The sequence below is a fragment of the Neovison vison genome, chromosome 13 (assembly GCF_020171115.1).
Source record: "Neovison vison isolate M4711 chromosome 13, ASM_NN_V1, whole genome shotgun sequence".
NCBI classification, from domain to species: Eukaryota; Metazoa; Chordata; class Mammalia; order Carnivora; family Mustelidae; genus Neogale; species Neogale vison.
In genome coordinates this window covers 101645707-101652982 of record NC_058103.1, presented here as the reverse complement: position 1 = coordinate 101652982, position 7276 = coordinate 101645707, and positions in this window count along the sequence as shown.

The following is a 7276-nucleotide window of genomic DNA, read 5'->3' as shown; positions in this document are numbered from 1 at the left end:
GTATGCATTTGGATTGGAGGGTTTTATGTCATTTTTTTTTAAGGCAAGACAATAATACGAAAGGTGTGTCATTTTCCTGTGTTTGTATTTAAACATCCAGGTGACATTTGAGTGAATTTCTAAAATGTAAGGAGAGGATAAACCCAGCTTTTGGCAAAATGCTCCAACCACGGCCAAATGAGTCTTTGGTGTACCATATGAATTAGTGACAAGGATATTGAAGATCTGAGGAAGATAGGGAACTTGCCCAAGGTCACAGAGACTGTAGCCGGCTGAAGACTAGACTGCCGCTCCTAATCCTAGCCCAGTCCCTGGCCTTCCATTGTAGTGTAAAAGTTTATGTGTTAAACCCTCTCTGAAAAATAATTGCATTAAAAAATAATAATAATAATTGCATTTTAACGTGAATCAGTGTTGTAAGCTAATTAAGGAAAGACTAATAATGTAAAATGACAATTATAATGTAATTTCAGGCATTAGTCATCTTACTAGTTCAGATTCGCCCCATACTCTCTCCTATTCCAAACTACACACAATGCATACCAGATACAAATTTTAAAATAGTGTTTGTCAGATGGAATAGCATCTTACATTTATATATATGGAAAGTCCCTCATATTAATGGGTGAACTGCTGAAGATTAGTACTCCAAAAGCAAAAAAAAAAATCTAGAATTTTAGAGATTAAGGACCTTAAAAAGATGATAATTCATGGCAAACTTCTGTCATTTCATGTCTCCCCATTCCATAAATACCTGAAACTGGAAAGTGTCCTTCTTTTTCTCAGTAACTATAATTTGGTGCTTTAGCAATTATATAGGGGAAAAAAGTGTTTGTCTTTAAGCATCATAAGGGAGCCATGTAAATGAAAAATAATGTTACAGTATTAATATTTTCTCCTCAGTGGTACAGCCATTCATTAAAAAGAATGGGGGGGCACCTGCATGGCTCAGTGGGTTGAGCCTCTGCCTTTAGCTCAGGTCATGATCTCAGGGTCCTGGGATCGAGCCCTGCTTCAGGCTCTCTGCTCAGTGGGGAGTCTGCTTCCCCCTCCCACCCTTTGCCTGCCTCTCTGCCTGCTTGTGATCTCTGTCTGTCAAATAAATAAAATCTTAAAAAAAAAAAAAAAAAGAACCTATATGGGTCTATGTATGGGGTTCTTTCTTCTGTTCCATTGATCTATCTAATATCATCCTGACTTGTATTCTGTAGCTTTACAATAAATCTTGAATTCAGGCAAAAAAAAAAAAAAAAAAGGAAATAATTGGGTTAGTACATTTTACCTGCATTTTTACCTGTGCCACTTTAAAATATCAATAATGATCTAGATTCTCTCACTTGAGGTAGTTACTTTTAGGAAGTAAAATATTTTTGGAAATACATTTGTAGAACATTTAGCCTATTGCCATAGCGAATTAGATGACATCACCTTTTAATTTTTATATTTGTATTAAATTAAAGTGCATACAGAGAGCATTGTTAGCATTTGTTAAATAAAAATGCCTCATACAGAACCATGTTAGCACTTGGCTTTGTTAACTAGAATGCAATTCCCCATGACCCAGCAATTGTTTGTGTATTTTGAAATACACCTGTTTTATTTTGTTTTTGTTTTTGTTTTAAAGATTTTATTTATTTATTTGACAGATAGAGATCACAAGCAGGCAGAGAGGCAGGCAGAGAGAGAGGGGGGGAAGCAGGCTCCCTGCGGAGCAGAGGGACCCAGGACCCTGAGATCATGACCTGAGCCGAAGGCAGAGGCTTTAACCCACTGAGCCACCCAGACGCCCTGGTTTTTTGTTTTTTGTTTTTTGGGTTTTTTTAAGATCTATTTATTTATTTGTCAGAGAGAGAGAGAGGGAGGGAGAGCATGAACAGGAGGAGCAGCAGACCGAGGGAGAAGCAGGTTCCCCACTGAGCAGGGAGCTTGAGGTGGGACTCAATCCCCGGACCCTGGGATCGTGACCTGAGCTGAAGGCAGATACTTAACCAACTGAGCCTCCCAGTGTCCCTGAAATACACCTGTTTCCTTGAAACAAAAGATTGTATTTTGACTCCAAAAATGCAGAAGAAATGGTAACTGCTTTGGTGAATGACAGTATTATTATCTAATTTTGTATTAATCTGGTTGCAGGTGTTATAACTGACTACAGAATAGTTCACCTTGGTTAGTAAATTCTCACTTTTATTTACCCAGCTCAGGAAGAATTTCAGAAGCATTATCTCTGGTAAAAATCATCATCATCATCATCATCATCATCATCAGTAGTCAATCAAACTGTTTTTTTTCTAACTGGAGGCTATCACTTATTTGTATGTTTCTAAATATAGATGTCATACTGAGAGAAAGAAGAGTGAAATCTACTTCCCCCTTCAAAATTATCTCTATTTTAGTAATAAACCAAGAATGAGATACTATGTCTCAAATACTTTTGCAAGAGCATTAATTAAGAAGGGGAGCGGTTTTGTTTTTTGTTTTTTGTGTTTTTTTGTAATGACCCCTATTCAGTGTAGATGGGTCTCCGCAATCTTCTTTTGAAATGTCAGCCATGATCTCCAATTTATTGTTGCTATGATATGGCCAAATTTTGACTTTTTATATGACAAAGTATACAGATACCTTTAAACTCATATTTGTTATTCCTTTTACAACATTGCAGAAACAGCTTCACAGAAGACTTGAATATGGACTTTAAGATTTGTGAATCTTTTTTTTTAAGATTTTTATCTATTTATTTGATAGACAGAGAGAGATCATAAGTAGGAAGAAGGCAGGCAGAGAGAGAGGGGGAAGCAGGCTCCCCGCTGAGCAGAGAGCCTGATGTGGGGCTCGATCCCGGGACCCTGAGATCATGACCCGAGTCGAAGGCAGAGGCTTAAACCACTGAAGGCGCCCCTAAGATTTGTTCACATTATTAGTTTTAATGAGTAATCTAAGATAGGTCTAGACTCTTCTAACTTATGTTGAATAAAATGCACATCCTCTCTTATCTTCAACAAACATGGCTCACTCCAGATCTGAGCTCTTGCTCTCACATGACTTCTACCCATAACCTATTTCTCCGAATGAGGCGAATACTTAAAGTCCCATGGACAAAAATTCTCTGGCAAATTAGCCTAGTTTTCCTCTTGAATGGCCATAATCTAATTCTGCATGTGGAAATATTTCTTAAAAATGTGTGCTGCTGTTTCCCTCTATGTGCTCTGTGAAATGTGGAAGCATCTTGCAACAGTGATGTGTAATATATGTGTGCAATCCAATTTGATTTTCTGAAATGAAGCACAAATTCTCTCTGGAATAATTTCTTTTACTGTTTCATTGTCGAAAAGAAACTTGTCACCAAGCCAAAGATAAAACTGCTGCTGGGTTTAGTTTCAAATTTTATAAAGTGAATAAGTGAAAAATATATATACATGCATTTCAGACTCGACTTATGAATAATTAAATGAATATATAATTGTATCCAGTTTTACCCTCAAGCTCAACCAGCAAAGACATCTTCAGTCCATGTAAAAAGGATACTTCACATTTTTTTCAAAAATTATGAGCAAGCTGCCAAACAACACTGAATTTATATGCTCATAAGCAAGAATAACAATCTGTCTATAAAATTATACAGTGGGGAGTGCAGCATTATTCAAAAGTTTTGTTTAATGTACATTCTGCCTTCTAAAATTTGAATTTACACAAGCATTTTCTTAGTGTTGTCTGAAATGTCTTCTTCATCATCCCTCACCCTACCTCTCTGATCCAACGTTATAGGGGGGGGTGAGAAGCAGATAGACTCAGCACTCTCTAAGTCTGTTTTGGCTGAGTGCTTTTGTTTTGATGTATGAAGTATGGCAAAGTAACGTGAATGATTTTAACACACATACCAAAGTATATATTCAAATGAGTGTTGCCTCCTTCAAAGTGGTTCTCTCAGAACTTGTCCTAATAATGCCATTATTATGAGGGACATCTTTCATTCTCTTCTTTTGAAGCAGTTATAAACAAATAATTGATTGCTTTCCCATGTTGTTCATTATATTGGATCTGAATAAATTCTTTTTTTTTTTTAAAGATTTTATTTATTTATTTGACAGAGAGAAATCACAAGTAGATGGAGAGGCAGGCAGAGAGAGAGAGAGGGAAGCAGGCTCCCTGCTGAGCAGAGAGCCCGATGCGGGACTCGATCCCAGGACCCTGAGATCATGACCTGAGCCGAAGGCAGCAGCCCAACCCACTGAGCCACCCAGGTGCCCCCTGAATAAATTCTTAGTGCTAAAAAAATACGTCCCTCTTTAGTGTGGTCAGCTTATTTTTGATACTGGCCATTCACACCCATTTATCCTCCCACTGCTGGGGCTCCAGTCATTGGAGAAGAAGGGGCTGTTCCTAGAAGCCTCTGTGTATTTGCATATGCCATTCCCTCTGGCTGGAAGATCTTCCTTGTATTACTAAGCCAGAGATAACCTTCAGAAAGTCTTCCTTGACAGGCCCCACTTCCCCCTGCTCCCCTGACTGCTGTTTAGCTCCCTTCCATTTAGCTGAACTTTGGAAATTCAAATGTCGCCTCAGTCCACAAAAGGGTTTTGCCATGTTTCTTTGTCCTTCTCCTGACCTAGTCCGAGAGTCCCTTGCAAACAGACACTCTGTCTTTATTATCTGTACCCTTGGGGCCCAATAATGGGACTCATAATATGTTCACTGCAAGTTTGTTCACTGATGGTTTGTGAAGGAATACAAATGTTTGTCAAAATGTTTGTGAATGGATACTTGAATAACATCGGCCACCTGAGATGACCTCTTTGAAAGTAAACTTTCATTTGATTGAGTCCTCGTCAAGTTTAGGAATTACTGGATTATTCCGTGAATGATGTTTGGCAAAATCAGATTCCCTACCTCATATCATAAGCAGATAGACAAAATTCCGATTGAATTTAATGTTACTGGTTTTTGAAAAAATGAAACTATAGGGGCACCTGGGTGGCTCGGTCTTTAAGCATCTGCCTTTGGCTCAAGTCATGATCCCCGGGGTCCTGGGCTCCCTGTTCAGCGGGAGGCCTGCTTCTGCCTCTCCCTCCCTCTCCTGCTTGTGTTCCCTCTCTCACAATGTCTCTCTCTACCAAATAAATAAATAAAATCTTAAATTAAAAAAAATCTTAAAATCTAAGCAACTATAACTACTTGTCTAATTTTAGGGTGAGGAGGGACTATTTAAACATAACACTAAAGCCCAAAACCACAAGGAAGAGGTTGATGGTGGTTCTGAGCAAATGTATCACTTTATAGACGGTATGTTCTAAAGGCACATTTTTTCTTAATTCTTTTCCAACTTTTAAGATTCTGAATGTATGCCTATTCAAGGAGTCACACAGAAGAAAACAAGTGATTGTAAAAATATACTGAAGATTGTCCAAAAAATCTGTAAACACAGGGAAAACTTTTTTTATTATCTTTTTAAAAAAAATTTTTTTAAAGATTTTATTAATTTATTAATTTATTTGAGAGAGACCATGAAAGGGCAGAGGCCAGAGGGAGAAGCAGACTCCCCACCGAGCAGGGAGCCTGATGTGGGACTTGATCCTGGGACTCCAGGATCATGACCTGAGCTGAAGGCAGTTGCTTAACCAACTGAGCCCCCCAGGTGCCCCTTAAAAAAATTTTTTTAAAGATTTTATTTATTTATATGAGAGCAAGACAGTGAAAGAGAGCATGAGGGGGAGAAGATCAGAGGGAGAAGCCGACTCCCTGTGGAGCTGAGAGTCCGAAGTGGGACTCAGTCCCGAAACTCTGAAATCATGACCCAAGCCAAAGGCAGTTGCCTAAACAACTGAGTCACCCAGGCGCCCTAATTTTTTTTATTTTACTTTTTTCAGGCTAACAAATGCATCCATTGCTTACAGGTATTTCACCTAAAAGCTGAAAGAAAATATATGGAGCATCTTATTTGAAAATAGAACTACTCTCAAACTGTTGTTTGAAAAATCAGTCTTAGGTTTCTGACTTTTTGGTTTGTAAGTATGGTTTTTAACTATTAAAAAATGGAGCAACCTAAATGTTCAATAAGGAATTGTTAATACATAAATTATCCATAATAAAAATGATGGTGTTGAGGAGTTCAGGATATATTTTTATTTTTTTATTTTTTATTTTATTATATTTTAAGTAGGCTCCACACACAGCATGGAGTCAAGGTAGTACTTGAATTCATGACCCTGAGATTAAACCCAGGCACCCCGACAATATATTTTTAAATGAAAAAAAAAGAAAAAGATTATAAACTTTTAGGTACATTATTTTCATTTTTATAAAAACATATACGTTATTTATATTGTTACATGTATACAAAAATCTGAAAGGATATACATAAACGTATTAGTAGTTACTATCTTTTTTGTGTCATCTATAGTTTCAAATGTTTCAACAATAAATATGCGTAATTCATGAGATGGGGATAAAAAGACAAATCTAGAATGGATTATTCATAACCAAAGCAAACACTGACCAAACTTACTAAACAATAAAATTTCTGAGATGAAAAAGAAACTAAAGATGGCAAGAAGACAAAAACAAAAACAAAACAAAAACAACTATGTATGATTTCAAATGATTTGCTGCCACCTTGTGAGGGATGCTCCTCATTGCAGGACAGAAACAAGCAAAATATGGAACTATGAAAATTCTGTAAGTGAAGATGAAATCGCTTACATATGCATGATCCAAGAAGTTGCTTAGCTAAAGCTCTGTTTATCAGTTTTGTTTTCTCTGCCAGCTATTTAACAAAACTGCTAGAACAGGTGGAAAATAATATCAAACATACATGATTACAATGTGTCAAGCACAGTTCTAGTAGATAGCGCTTTATCTCACAAAAATCCTAGGAAATAGATATCATCTTTACCTGTTTTTAGAGAGGAGACAGAGAGTTTAGCCCCCTGCTAGCTTTAGTCAATGTTGCCAAACGGTGTAAACCCGGGAGCTGCGTTTCCGGTCAATGATTTAAATTTTTGAGCTTTCAGTTCCCCCTCAAGCACCCCCCACCCCCATTCTCAAATGCATTGCGCAGAGTTGACTGCTGCCTTTGTCGGTATTAGTGGATAAGAATTCCTAAGAATTCCGAGGGATTATTATGTTCTCCAAACTAATCTTAGTTCCTTAAAGCTGGGGAGCAGCATTGTTACTCCAAGTACGATGCACAGAGCTGGGTCCTTCAGTTACCAGTCCACGGCCAGGCAGGAACAGAAGTTGAGAGTAAGCATTTGGAAAACTTTTTGGTAACTTTACAGGTAAT